Raw genomic sequence first — 15776 nt, forward strand, 5'->3', positions numbered from 1 at the left:
GGGACGCCTTCCTACGACGTTCAGGTGCCAATTTAACTAGGTGCCAGTTTGACTAGAATTCTTTGACAAATGTTTGAAACTATCTGAGTTTCATTAGACCTTTGATAGCAGTAACAAAATGATTATTTACTTAATATTTTGTGGGAGAAGGGGGTTCAGACTGTGTGGCATCAGGTCTGTTTGTGCCCAATACATTTTCGCACCCTACACGTTCGCACATTCACACTCTACTCATTCACGCCCAATTTTAATTCAAATTCAAGTTGAATAATTGGAAAATTATGGTTGTTGTTTTAAATTGCTTTGGTGTAAATACTGAATGTATTTATAGCTTGGTATGAGTAAAACATTGAAGATTTTAAAGGAAAAAACACAAAAGATAATTGTTTTTAACAGCTTGGTCCCATTGATCTGAAACAAGGAAACAATAAAACATAGAAACCAAAATATAGCAATCCACTAATATAACCAAAACATGATAAAATTTATTCAACACGCAGAAACAAACATAGCCAGAATCTCACTTCATTTTGAAACAAGTCAATGAAACAAGTTATAGCAATACACTAACCAAAACATGATTAAGAGTTATTCAACACAAAATAAAACGTTGACAAAATACCACTTTATTTAGAAAGGATTATTATTATTTTTAGCAATACCTTATCCAAAACATAATTAAGATTTATTCAACACAAAAAAAAAATTGCTGCCTCACTTTATTTTGAGACAATGACAACAATTATACTTATAAGAAAACACTTGCTTACATAGTTATTAAACACAAAACCAATTAAGATTGGGTGCGAACATGTAGGGTGTGAAAGTGAAAGGGGTGAAAATGAGTGGGCGCAAACGTGAATGGAAGGGAACGGACTCAGATTCAGACTATGTACCAGTGAGAAATATACAAGCCTTTCTACGGTATTTATTTGTACAATTCAGCTAGTCTTGACCTATTCATTTGTCTTAAAAAACCAGCCAGTTGTCACCTTCACTTCACACACACACACATATACGAATATCAATTATATGCTTACGATACATGTTGCATTGTTAAACTAATTACGGTATGTGAAAATCAAGACTTGCATAAAAACTATCCCAATATTAGAGACAGTGGCGTCATTTTTCTTCAGAGCTTTCAGCTCTTTGATTTTTTATTTTTATTATATTCCCGCTTCCCGCATCCGGAAATGAAATCATGTCCATTTCCCGCACCGTTTTTTGTAAATATTTTATAAAGATCTCAACATTTGTTTTTTTAAAATCACAGTCTAGCCTTTATATAACGATTTAAAAACTATCAGCACCCTACCACACTGTAAATATCTGCGAGAATATTTGTTTTAGCATGAAACCAATGTATTCCAAGCGGGAGTGCTCCGATATAAATAGAAATACCAGTACAGAACAAAACGTTGGTTTCTTTCCCCCTAACTTATATTCCCTATAAAAAAATGTTCGTTGTTAAATAAAGTACAAAGAACTTCTGAAGGATTTGCCTTCAACTGCAATTATAATGTATGGTGACGGTCATACACGCTGCAGGTTTGTGCACCTGTCCTGGTTGATTCAGAGACCTGTCGTTCAGCAGTTATCGTTTGTTGATGTGGTTCATTGGTATTTTCCCGTTTAGAAATATAATTTAGATCGTTGGTTTTCCTGTTCGGATTGTGTACAATACTAAGTTGTGGTCCCTTATAGCTTGCTGGTTGGTCTTGATCAAAGCACTGTGTAAAAGGCCGTACTTTGACCTATGTTTGTTATCAGGATGGGACCAACCCTCCCTCAGACAAGGGCCTTGAAGGGGTAATTTTACCAAGTTTACTGTTCAGTCTGTTGTAGAAAAGAAAATAGAAATACTACGGATTTGTACAGTGCTACTATACAAAACCTTCGACAACTTAGAATTTTTTACTCAAAAAGAGGAGAAATACATTATATTTTAAACAACTTTTCTAAAAGAGGGATGGGTCCACTTATTTTGAATAATATTAAACTGTTAAAGTAAATGTGTTAACATGGTTAAAGTCCAGGAATATTACAAAATTCTTGGACATGATTTGACCATTTAATACCAAATTTTATAGTTCTTTGGGAAAATATAAGCCCTTTTGTACTTAAAGTGTTTTTACAAAAAAATATATTATAACTTTAATATTTTGACCCCTCATAAAAGGGATATTCATAACATTAAGGGGTTGTTCTGAACCTGATTATGACTTGGATGGAGAATTGTCTCATTGTCAGTCACACATACACAGACCAGGTTTAATTATTCAATTATTTTTGTTGAACAGGGAAAAAATACTTCATAAATTAAAGAAATGTCAAGGTACAAGTGATAAATCAAGTTTTAATATAGTCAAAACCTACTATTTTATGTTTACAAAAAAAAATTATAATCGCTCGCCTTTACTTTTTAAGCTTCGCCTCAAAAATTTGCAAATTAAATATTTTTTTATTAAAATTTTCAAATCCCTCGCTCGCCCCAATTTTTGGAGTCCAAACATCCGTAGAACAAGAAATTAAATTGGTGTGGCCTAAGTTCTATAAGCAAGATAATAAAAATATTTCCCGTTCTTTGTAGTTTCAGCACATGGCACTGTCGTGTGGGTATTCAATTTGAACTTTAGTTTGGTTTTTTATTAGTATTATGTGCTTAGAGTTAGGTAGTCTATGGGTGTAGTAATTGTAGAAGAAATGTAATTTCAACCGTATGAAGGAACTGAATTAGATTGAAATTAATTTCTTCTAGTTGTCTCCCATAGACCGTTAGTTGTTTTCCCGCGCTTAATGGGATATAGACATTCAGCACGACAGGGCCGACTCGAATAGACGTGTTTCTCAGTTGAAATTTTTTATCTTGCTTATGTGAATTTATTTGATGTTATATGAAATGTTTTGATTTCAGTAGTAATTATGTATTACTTGACTATATTTTGTCGACATGATATTATGTATCATAATGTGCAATTAAAATCAGCACATGGCACTGTCGTGTGGGTATTCAATTTGAACTTTAGTTTGGTTTTTTATTAGTATTATGTGCTTAGAGTTGGGTAGTCTATGGGTGTAGTAATTGTAGAAGAATTTTATTCACAATATATGTGTGGTTTTTAGCTTGATTCTGACCAATGCAATATTCCAATTATATATGTATATGCCTCTATTATTGCTGTTGTTACTAATTAATATGTAAATCAATTGTATCTGATTTTATGCCCTTTATGGGCCCTGTAATTTGGGAAATAAAAATATTCTATTCTATTCTATTCTATTCTACATATTCTATATCTTCATATATTCTGTCAATATAGGCACACCTTCTTCTTTTTTTTTCTTCTTCCAGTAAGCAGCCACCATCAACTGGTTGACTATTCTGCCACATTAATGGAGTGCGCGCATGTATATATTTTTTTAATTTAACAAAAACAAAAACTAGGTGAATTTTATATACAAGTGCAAATAAAAACATGTCAATTTAATTACTGACGGAGCTGAGCCTTGAAAGATTCAGGACTCGGGGCAGAGACCTTACAGTTGGGCAAGGTGTTCCACTCTCTTATTGTTCTAGGATAAAACGACTCCTTCCGAACTGTAGTTTTGCATGATGGAATTCTGAATGCTTTTTCGTTGTTATTCCGCTGGAAGGACGTTCGTTTGGTATCAGTTTATTTGATGTATCAATCTTTACATAGTTGTTATTAATCTTTTACATCATTATCAGTCTGCTCTGTTTTCTTCGTTCTTGTAGTGTAGTCCATTCTAGTTGTTCAAGCATGTCACTAGCAGATGAAATGTTGTGGTATCTGTTAGTAACATACCTTGCTGCCCTCCTTTGGACCATTTCCAATCTATAAATATCATTTTGTTGGTACGGGTCCCATACTGAACTAGCATATTCCAATGTTGGTCTGACGAGGGACACATATGCTTTTTCTTTTATAGACTTGTTGGAGATGTTTAAGTTCCTTTTAAGAAAACTGATGGTATTGTTTGCTTTGGGGCAGATGTTGCTAATGCATGTGTTTACCCCATTTGAGATCTGATGCAATGGTACATCCCAGGTATTTTGCATGCTGCTGTGACATGTTCAAGGTTATGGCCATGTAGTGTGTAACTGTATTTAGCTGGTGTTCGCTTTTTGGAGATGGTGAGAACGTTACATTTATCAGGATGAAACTTCATGAGCCATTTTGTTTCCCATACAGCTTGTTTGTCAAGGTCCTTTTGAAGGTTTGCTGAGTAAGCATCGGATGAAATTGTGACATACGCAATTGTGTCATCAACAAACAGTCGTACAGTTGATTGGATCTCTTGGGGCATCTCATTTATATACGAAGTACGAAGTAATAAAACCAATATATATCCAATCACCCAATACAGTCTGTACACAATAAAAGTATGTCAATATATTCCTTCACTAATATCACATATCAAATTAAGTCTTATTTACGAAATTTAGAATATATTTCATTTCAATTAATACTGATAACTTACAGTCCACACACAACTACTTCTTATCTAAATTTGACTTTCTTAAGTTTTTCTGTCCAGTGTTTAGGAGTTTGTACCTTTGTATATGCAGGTTATATTGGTTTTGTTTGTCAATAAGTCCTCTATTTCTATTAAATGCAATGAAACAGTAAATAATAAAGCTTTGCATCAAGTTTCCCCTCAGTGATATGTGTACAAAATGGCCTATCTCTATTATTCATTATATCTGTAGGTTTGATACTATTGAAGTTTGAAAAGTTCGTACAAAAACAGCTACAGAAGGGGTCATAAACCTTAAGTTAATATCCAAACTAATGTTAAATACTTCTACCAATCTAAGACATTGCTCACGTATCACTTATAAAAGATTTTCTCTGTCTGGTTATAGATGAATACAAGAGATAAGAAATTGTTCAATCGTCTCGTCCTCGTTATTACAAATTTTGCAGGTGGCTGATACCTCACATTTGTTGAATTTGGCTCTATTTGATAGTATGTATTTTCCTGTTGCAACTTTAGTTCTACTAGGTATTCTGATGTCCCTGCAGTTTTAAGTGTTTGTAGTTTTAAGTATTGGATGGCTTGATTTGATCTTATAGGTACATGCATTGGCGGACCCAGGGGGGTCCGGGGTTTTGAACCCCCCTTTTTTTTGGCCAATGGATGCATTGGGGATATATAGTTGGAACCCCCCTTTTTTCCTGGGTTGGGACCCCCCTTTTAAAATGGCTGGATCCGCCCTAGCTGTTTACATAAACTATATTCCGGACTGACTGATTCCATACTCTCAAATGTTGGTGTCAAACAAGGGTGTATACAGAGTCCCCTTCTTTTCAATTTGTTTATGAATGACTTTCCAGGATACCTTTATAAAAAGTGTGATCCAGTAGATATAGGGAATACAAGCCTAAATTGTTTAATGTATGCAGATGACATAATTTTAATGTCTCAAACCAAATAAGGGCTACACAATTGTTTATCCTCATTAGAACTGTATTGTCAAAAATGGCAATTATCATTGAATATAGAAAAAACTCAAATATTAGTATTTAACAAATCAGGTAAATTATTGAAAGACTGTAATTTTTATTTTGAGCAAAATCTTATCAAAAGCGTTCAAGAGTATAAATACCTAGGTATTGTAATGAGAGCATCTGGTTCTTTCAGTACTGCAGTTGAAGATCTTATATTAGTAAGAAAGCACTTAAAGTAATTTTCACGATTAAACGTAAAGTTCACTTTACACATAATAATACATATTTGCTTTTAAAACTTTTTGACTCCTGTGTAAAATCAGTCATTCTCTATGGAAGTGAATTGTGGGGTCCGTACATTCTTAACCTGGACAAAAGATTAACACAAGGTTCAAATGATGATTTAGAAAACACTTTTTTAAATTTTGCTCCTGAAAAGGTTCACATTCGATATTGTAAATATGTACTTGGTGCCACGAAATATGCTTCTAATACTGCCAGTATGGCAGAACTTGGTCATTATCCAATCTCTATATTTGTTATTTTACAATCTCTTAAATACTGGCTATATTTGTATAAAGACCCTCTTTTGAATTTTTCAAAATTAGCATATAAGTCAATCGAAGAAGTTGATTGTACCTTTCCATGTACCTTCAATAAACACATTTTTAAGTTTCTAAAATTAATTCATTTTGACCATGTTTGGAATAATAAAGGAACTTTATCAGAAGGAAAACTCATATCTGCAGTGAAAAAGATATTACAAGAAAGATATGGAAATTATTTTTTATGTTTGATAGGTGAAAAGCAAAACAAACTACGCACATATTACAAGTTAAAAGAGGAATATAAACCTGAGACTTATACAAAGTTAAATATCCCAAAACAATACATTAGACAATTATGTAAATTAAGAATTTCTAACCACAATTTACACATTGAAAAAGGCAGATATAATAAAACGCCTTTGGATCAAAGAATATGTAAACATTGTATGGATTACAAAATTGAAGATGAGTTTCATTTTATATGTGAATGCAACCTCTATCACGAGGAGAGAGAAAAGTTTTATGATAACATTGTTAATATTATACCATGTTTTTGCAATTTAGATAATTTTGATAAATCTAAATATTTAATGAACTGTTCGGAGACTGATGTTCTCACCAGATTTCTTATATATATAGACAAATGTATTTTGATTAGACATTCATCAGTGGGAATAATTGCATAATATTGAAGTTTGAGTTCTGCCTCTTGCTTGTTATACGTGTCAAAATTGTTGGCTGTTATGTTTTATTGTTGTTTTGTTGTGTATATGTTTTTTTTATAACGTGTTCACATGTTTCAGCGATGATCCTTTTGTACTGGATTTTATACTGAATAAAATTAATTAGTTAGTTAGTTAGTTAGTTTACACTGGACAATAATACGTGTATACCAGAATAAAAGAAGATTCATGTAATAATAGAAAATAAAGGATGCAAGATTTAGAAAATGAATAACATGTCTAAGGAATTAAAGAATACACTCAGCATTAAGTAAAATGATATATCATCAACTTGAAAACATACACTAGTTGTTCGACTTTTCTGAAAATTACACAACCTCTTATCTTGATAATATAACTATTTTTTTACATAAAAAAACCTGTAGAAAGTTTATCAGGAGCATCGGCGTTTTCTTCTATTTTTAAGACATTTTAAGTTAGACATGTTAGAGGTGATATACTTTGGCTATGTATGATAATATAATCTGCATTTCATTTGATTAAGTTTAAATTAAACTTTTTGATTAACCGTGTTTTGAATTGGATACATTTCTTCAGTAAGGTAAGTTTTTACATTGAATGTTTTTGTTTAAAAACAACTTTATATTATGTTACATTCAATGTTGGAATTTTCATACATTTTATGCAGACATTTTATAAAACGATAAACTCATGCACAGTTAACAACCGTAAGCATGTATACTGTTAGCTGCAGAACCGTACGTCTTTGGTCCTTATGATATTATTTTACTATTCTAGAAAAAGAAGATTCATGTAATAACAGAAAATAAAGGATGCAAAAATGAATAACATGTCTAAGGAATTAAAAAATACACTCTGCATTTAGTAAAATGATATATCATCAACTTGGAAACATACACTAGTTGTTCGATTTTTCTTAAAATTACACAACCTCTTATCTGGATTATTAAACTATTTATTACATAAAAATATCTGTAGAAAAATACACTGCGTTTCATTAAGTTTAATCAGGAGCATCGGCGTTTTCTTCTATTTTTAAAACATTTTACGTCAGAGGTGACATACATTGGCTATGCAGGTTAATATAATGCATCTGCATCCAAAAAGTAGAACAGAGTTTAAAAAAATGCGATAAGACAACATTCATAATAATAATAATGACTAGAACACACCCACGGAATCGCGGGGAAAGAGAGCGTATGAAAACTGTAAAAAAAATATAACTGGAGAATTTCAGGAGAGGTCTCATAAGACAAAGGTACTTGGACACATTGTTTTGCCCTCCTCCTTTTTTCCAAATACCGATTTTTATTCATTCTGTTTTCTGTATACTATGAACATACATATATACTATAATTACCGCCGTGAATAGTACAGACCCCTCTCCAGTAAACCATTGGAATTTATAGTAAATTATGCGGCAAATACAATTTATTCATAATATATGTATGTAGTACATGTATACAGAATATCAGTGATCGCCGTGGATAGTCAACTATTGGAATTGATAGTAAATAGCAAATACACTTTGTTTATAGTATATACATGATTATAGTATACAGAAAACAGAAAATAATTGCCCTGTCCCAAGTACTTATGCAAATTATGTTTAATTTCAAAATAGGCCTGAAGTTTGAATCTTTTACATATCTACAAGATTGGCTAGTGCAATGTAATGCTGACGAGTCATGTGACGTTGATTGGCGGGAAACAAGAACCGGATCCGAATGAGGCAATAATCATTTCTCTTTAATTAAATTGGTTTATCTTATAAAAGCGATAAACCGTATTAATCACAGAATCCATTTTTAGGCAAAAACATAACAAACAAATAACTATTGTGGAAATAACGGCCACAGTTCACTTAGAATGACGAGGTCTGACATGATTACAGAATGCCGACATGCTAGTTTTAACTGACAAATCTGTGCACCATTGGTAGCAATGGATGCTCAAGTTCCTCCAGGTTAAATTCTAAAGAGAACGAGGGTTATGATCCCCAAATACGTCGGGTCTTATTCGCATCACCCCCTGGTTTCAGGGGAGTAAATATTAACATTTTTTATATTATAAAACACTGAATACATAGGCCATACTATGTATCATTAACAGTCAAGCTCGAACTGGTACCAATTCAGAACCGGCCACTCATATTTTTCCTTTTGTAATAGCTTTGTTATAAAGGTGCTGTTTTTGAAGATATCACTTCTTTCGTTGTATTATCCATGTTATATATATTTATCATCATAAAACGCATTATTTTAGCGGTAATACATCCACTGATAAACCGATCATGAATTACCAATGGGTTTACTAAAAGAGTTGTCTCGCCTTAACCGGCTTAGTTGAACAAAAAGTATTCTAAAGCACATATGTTTGGAACTTGTTAAATATTTCTAAGAGATATAATGCGATAAATCAGGAAGTTTCTTCATAAAAATAAACAGTATAATCAATAAAACTGAACATCTGTGTACACATTCGGAGATTTGGGTAATAACTAGACTGATTGGTCACTGCAAAAGTACAATGCAAGATGGTGGTATGCCATGAATCTACTCAATTGCTTTGTTAATCTGTAATATGCACTAATATTAGTTTTCCATTTTCAATTTTATTATCCTCTACAAAGTTTACGAAAATACATTACCTGTATATATAATAAGTGCTATCCTAGGCACTCCTTCAAAGTCGTGTACATTTCGGCGTTTTGCATTTGCGCCGATCTGCACTTCATTTGCGCCGATTTTTTCTTTCATTTGCGCCGATATTTTCTTTCATTTGCGCCGATTTTTTTACCGGTAAATTACAGGTAAAAAGATATGAGAAGATGTGATATGAGTGCCAATGAGAGAAATCCAAGTCATGTTATTTTTCATTTAACATTATAGACCTCTTCCATTAGCCACTTGTACAAATTTATGAATTTCCAATCATAACATGTATATAACTGTTGTCCCCTGATCACAGTGGGAAGGTGGAAGAAGGCCTACAAGATACATATCCAGACATTTTCCCTGACCGTAACAGTAGTTCTTTAGTCTCTGTCTTTCGGACATCTGCCACATATTTATGCTCGATCTGTGTTTTGACAATAAAATCCTTGGTGACTCTGGCTTTACACAGTTTTATAGTACATTAGTAAGCTATGTTGTTATATTTCAGGACACTTATCTTCCAATATGAATGGCCCTTAATGATTAAAGAATTGTCTCCTCAGCTCGTGTCAGTGTGCAATATGTCTATCATGTTACAATGAAGTTTCAGAAAAATATGAATCAAAATTATCTTAAACATAAATGAAAAACATTTAGAACCAAATTTTACCAATGGTATAGTACATGTACAAGTATTAATTTACCTGTAAATCTAATTAGGAGCAAATAAAAAATTGGCGCAAATGAAAAAATGAAATCGGCGCAAATGAAAGAATGAAAATTTTCAAAATCGGCGCAAATGTCATACGCCCGTACATTTGTATAGGCTAATCTATATTTTAATTTTAAACAAGTAACGTGACCAATATTTTAGAAACCAAGGGAGTATAGAACGTACACAAAAAAAATCAATCATATCAATCAATACATAGAAAGTACCACATATCCTGTACTAACATGACTAAATTGGCAATCTCATGCATTCCTAGTAGTACTTAAAATTCGGATACAGCTAAGCAGTATGTGCCGCTTTTTTGGAAAGTTCAAACTTGAACAGTTTTACGTCGAATATATTTTTTGACCTAAAAGAACTAGGCGTTTCCTGTACTAAATTGGCTACCCCATGCATTCCTAGTAGTACTTAAAAAAATTCGAATACATGTTTTTGGAAAGTTCTATCTTGAATAGTTTTGCGTCGAATATATTTTGTGACCTAAAAGAACGAGGTGCTAGAGTAAAATTCCATGGTATTACTTTAAGTAATGGATAGTTGATTTATTCCGACTAGAATTAAAAAGATTGTGTCCATCAGTTTCTAGATAAGAATGCTAAATGTTCCTTTTGATAGAAGGGAATAGATCAAGAGTATTTGAAATAAATTTAAAAATTCATCGAGTTTCCCATCTGGATAATATGCGTGTTCGTTTGTAAAAGTCCTTAACAGTAACTTATATACCGCATATTTGTTTTGTTTCTAAAAATAGATGTGGGGAAGCCCATAGTTCGTGCCGACATGTAAAATAAATATGATAGTAAAATACAAACGTATTAAAACATCAATTTTCACATATCTGAGTTAGATAAGACAATCAAAAATAATCTACACAATACATGTACATGTATCATGTGTATATATATACAATAACATTATCGCACTTCAAAGTAAAGAGGATGTTGTGTACCATGCTCTGTCTGCTGCTTCGTGAGTTATAAAGTAATTTGATAATTGTGTGAATAGTGCACATAATTCTCTTATTTGCTCTAAGTTGACTTGTTGGTAAACTAATTGTCCTGTCCATGAGCATAAGTAAGCTATTTGAAACCTATACAGACTATTGCTTGTATAACTATATTTGCTTGTATCACTATATGAACTATATTTATGCAAGTCAGAAAATTTAGGGTCGGGCTTGGTATGTAGGATTCAACAACGTAAACATGAGCTCTGCAAATCTCTCACAAGTTCAACTGACGTGATATTTCATATCAAAATCAAATATCAAATTTAATATAAGCATATTTTACAACAGGAACACATGCATAATGTAAATAGCTAGGCAAACATGCAAAAATTAAAACAAGCAAGCTAACAAGAAAATAAACGCAAATTGAAAAGTATAAATATATACATGTAACTGAGAAGCTCACTCGTGTAAATAGAAGTGGTATGATTCAATTAGACAACTCTTCACAGTAGAACAAACGGCAAATAAAATAATAACAAAAAGTCATTTTACTGCCTTCAACAATGAGCAGAGCCCATGCCACATTAACTATAATTATTAGTAGTCACTTTTCTGCCTTCATTTATGAGCAGAGCCCATACCACATTAACTATAATTAGTCACTTTTCTGCCTTCATTTATGAGCAGGGCCCATACTGCATTACTATCAATAAGTCAGTGTACTGCCGTCAGCAATGAGCAGAGCCCAAGTCGCATTAATAACATTTAGTCACTTTTCTGCCTACAACAGTGAGCAGTGCCCATACTGCATTAAACGAAGTCATTGTACTGCATTCAACAATGAGCAGAGCCCATGATACTGCATTAAAGAGTAATTAAAACCCAAAAAGAAAAATGTTAAACAAGTCAAACGAGAAAACAGTAGGCATAATTTATGTACATTTTTTTTTTTTTTATAGTAATGCCGATTTAAGTGTATCAAACAGTTTAGGAAATATTTAAGACTGTTCATGTTCAAAGGATTTCCACTTGTAAATATTTTAATCTAAGCCATCGACTCTGATGGATTTAATCTAAAGCTATCGCGTCATCCGCCACAAAATTTGTCTTCTAACTCTCATATAGTGTATTTCATCTATTACACGTCAGCTGAGCCATCTAACACATAGTGTAAAATTGTGTATAATAGTGGTAGAATCTATAAAGTAAATAAAGATGAGGAATTTGCACTTATTGCCCTCGTGTGTATCTTGTGTGTAATAGCGCTAGGCGAGTCTTCAAAACGACTGCATGGTTATATAATTTATGTACATTAAAGCAGACATGTAAAAAAGGCCACGAATTTTAAAATATATGACATCAAATTATAATAATAAATAATCCTTTCAGTAATCTTATCTTATCACCATCAGATTATCTTATTCCTAATGAGATAAATATCAATTAGAATAATTATACACCACAAAACATCAACTTTTTTTTTATTTTTTTTATATATATAAATTCAACATACCGAGGTTAAAGCGTGACGAAATCTGCAAACCGCTGGAACCATGCAGGTAGTGAATTCTTTGGATCAGTGGCTTTCCTTCTTTTAAATCGTGTTTTCCTTACAAGTGCATCTTGTGCTGTGTGGAATTCTAAACGGGGGCTCCTGGTGTGAAGATTTTGTTCTGCCATTAAATTGATCACCGGTCAATGAGCCACTGACAAATTGGAAGCTGTCCCTGTCATTCGAGCATTGTATAACTTTTAAGGCGAAGATACATTATTAAATTGTTCTAATAATCTCACAAACATAAACATGTCGAAAGAAGCTGGATGTGTTCCTCGTGTTGATGGCTCGGTTGATGGCATCGGATCGTGTGGTGACAGTTCGGTTTACCTTTTAATATCGTCGTTTGCTGACCCTTGCAAATGAAAATCCTTTCTTGGAGAATTGTCTTGTCTCTACGATAGTTTCATTTCAAAATATTAGACTATGATATGCGGATGTCAAAGATTTTTTACGATTGCATTTTTTGAATCTTTTACATATCTACAAGATTGGCTAGTGCAATGTAATGCTGACGAGTCATGTGACGTTGATTGGCGGGAAACAAGAACCGGATCCGAATGAGGCAATAATCATTTCTCTTTAATTAAATTGGTTTATCTTATAAAAGCGATAAACCGTATTATCATTGAATATAGAAAAAACTCAAATATTAGTATTTAACAAATCAGCTAAATTATTGAAAGACTGTAATTTTTATTTTGAGCAAAATCTTATCAAAAGCGTTCAAGAGTATAAATACCTAGGTATTGTAATGAGAGCATCTGGTTCTTTCAGTACTGCAGTTGAAGATCTTATATTAGTAAGAAAGCACTTAAAGTAATTTTCATGATTAAACGTAAAGTTCACTTTACACATAATAATACACATTTGCTTTTAAAACTTTTTGACTCCTGTGTAAAATCAGTCATTCTCTATGGAAGTGAATTGTGGGGTCCGTACATTCTTAACCTGGACAAAAGATTAACACAAGGTTCAAATGATGATTTAGAAAACACTTTTTTAAATTTTGCTCCTGAAAAGGTTCACATTCGATATTGTAAATATGTACTTGGTGCCACGAAATATGCTTCTAATACTGCCAGTATGGCAGAACTTGGTCATTATTCAATCTCTATATTTGTTATTTTACAATCTCTTAAATACTGGCTATATTTGTATAAAGACCCTCTTTTGAATTTTACAAAATTAGCATATAAGTCAATCGAAGAAGTTGATTGTACCTTTCCATGTACCTTCAATAAACACATTTTTAAGTTTCTAAAATTAATTCATTTTGACCATGTTTGGAATAATAAAGGAACTTTATCAGAAGGAAAACTCATATCTGCAGTGAAAAAGATATTACAAGAAAGATATGGAAATTATTTTTTATGTTTGATAGTTGAAAAGCAAAACAAACTACGCACATATTACAAGTTAAAAGAGGAATATAAACCTGAGACTTATACAAAGTTAAATATCCCAAAACAATATATTAGACAATTATGTAAATTAAGAATTTCTAACCACAATTTACACATTGAAAAAGGCAGATATAATAAAACGCCTTTGGATCAAAGAATATGTAAACATTGTATGGATAACATAATTGAAGATGAGTTTCATTTTATATGTGAATGCAACCTCTACCACGAGGAGAGAGAAAAGTTTTATGATGACATTGTTAATATTATACCATGTTTTTGCAATTTAGATAATTTTGATAAATCTAAATATTTAATGAACTGTTCGGAGACTGATGTTCTCACCAGATTTCTTATATATATAGACAAATGTATTTTGATTAGACATTCATCAGTGGGAATAATTGCATAATATTGAAGTTTGAGTTCTGCCTCTTGCTTGTTATACGTGTCAAAATTGTTGGCTGTTATGTTTTATTGTTGTTTTGTTGTGTATATGTTTTTTTTATAACGTGTTCACATGTTTCAGCGATGATCCTTTTGTACTGGATTTTATACTGAATAAAATTAGTTAGTTAGTTAGTTAGTTTACACTGGACAATAATACGTGTATACCAGAATAAAAGAAGATTCATGTAATAACAGAAAATAAAGGATGCAAGATTTAGAAAATGAATAACATGTCTAAGGAATTAAAGAATACACTCAGCATTAAGTAATATGATATATCATCAACTTGAAAACATACACTAGTTGTTCGACTTTTCTGAAAATTACACAACCTCTTATCTTGATAATATAACTATTTTTTTACATAAAAAAACCTGTAGAAAGTTTATCAGGAGCATCGGCGTTTTCTTCTATTTTTAAGACATTTTAAGTTAGACATGTTAGAGGTGATATACTTTGGCTATGTATGATAATATAATCTGCATTTCATTTGATTAAGTTTAAATTAAACTTTTTGATTAACCGTGTTTTGAATTGGATACATTTCTTCAGTAAGGTAAGTTTTTACATTGAATGTTTTTGTTTAAAAACAATTTTATATTATGTTACATTCAATGTTGGAATTTTCATACAATTTATGCAGACATTTTATAAAACGATAAACTCATGCACAGTAAACAACCGTAAGCATGTATACTGTTAGCTGCAGAACCGTACGTCTTTGGTCCTTATGATATTATTTTACTATTCTAGAAAAAGAAGATTCATGTAATAACAGAAAATAAAGGATGCAAAAATGAATAACATGTCTAAGGAATTAAAAAATACACTCTGCATTTAGTAAAATGATATATCATCAACTTGGAAACATACACTAGTTGTTCGATTTTTCTTAAAATTACACAACCTCTTATCTGGATTATTAAACTACTTATTACATAAAAATATCTGTAGAAAAAAACACTGCGTTTCATTAAGTTTAATCAGGAGCATCGGCGTTTTCTTCTATTTTTAAAACATTTTACGTCAGAGGTGACATACATTGGCTATGCAGGTTAATATAATGCATCTGCATCCAAAATGTAGAACAGAGTTTAAAAAAATGCGATAAGACAACATTCATAATAATAATAATGACTAGAACACACCCACGGAATCGCGGGGAAAGAGAGCGTATGAAAACTGTAAAAAAAATATAACTGGAGAATTTCAGGAGAGGTCTCATAAGACAAAGGTACTTGGACACATTGTTTTGCCCTCCTCCTTTTTTCCAAATACCGATTTTTATTCATTC

The sequence above is a fragment of the Mytilus trossulus genome, chromosome 6, assembly GCF_036588685.1.
Source record: "Mytilus trossulus isolate FHL-02 chromosome 6, PNRI_Mtr1.1.1.hap1, whole genome shotgun sequence".
Taxonomy (NCBI): Eukaryota; Metazoa; Mollusca; class Bivalvia; order Mytilida; family Mytilidae; genus Mytilus; species Mytilus trossulus.